This window comes from Triticum dicoccoides, chromosome 5A (genome assembly GCF_002162155.2).
Source record: "Triticum dicoccoides isolate Atlit2015 ecotype Zavitan chromosome 5A, WEW_v2.0, whole genome shotgun sequence".
Lineage (NCBI taxonomy): Eukaryota > Viridiplantae > Streptophyta > Magnoliopsida > Poales > Poaceae > Triticum > Triticum dicoccoides.
Window position 1 is genome coordinate 2,714,105 of NC_041388.1, and position 782 is coordinate 2,714,886.

The following is a 782-nucleotide window of genomic DNA, read 5'->3' on the forward strand; positions in this document are numbered from 1 at the left end:
TTGCAATTCGCACATGGCAGACACACTCACAGTCGCGGGCATCAAGCTAGGTATATCAACAGTAGGCAAACGAGAAGCGGAGCATCTTGCCAGCGTCCGGAGGCATTCCAATTGATGTGCTAAGCAAGCCTAGCGAGGTTGTCAGGAATCTTGAATTCCTTTTAAAGGTGCTCACGTCACAGATATGTATGTAGCACTCTACAAAACTTCAAACGCAAAGTTGATTTACACCTGGAGGAACAAACAAAGAAGCACAAATCATGTCGTAAATAGGGGCTAATTCATTCAAATTAGATTGTGAAATAGGCCACCGGCACTGTTTGTTATTCCCGCTCGTTTCAAAACAATTGTCATTCCAAGTTTGTCCTAAGCGAAACTTGCCTAAACTTGACATTGCTTGTGGTATAGTCATTCATCACCCAGGGTGCAGAATAAGTTATTCTTCACTCGAGGTAATCTTACGATCATTTCATAATTAAATTACGTTTCGAATTCAAATAGTTACATTCCTATTGATTAATTACGTAAAATTTGACATAAAAAATAAAAATATAGGTCATAAGACAAGAAAATTTGCAGTTTATGTGTATTTTAGACTATGTTTTTACGTTTGTAATTTTACATAACATAAAATATTTTTTACGGTGATTATATATTTTTCTTACGGTCCTTTTTTGCGTCGGAAATAAGACAAAACTTACGGAACGTAAAATTACGGTGCATTGATAGCAAAATAAAGAAGGATGAAGAATAACTATTCCTCACCCAGAGTGATGAATAGC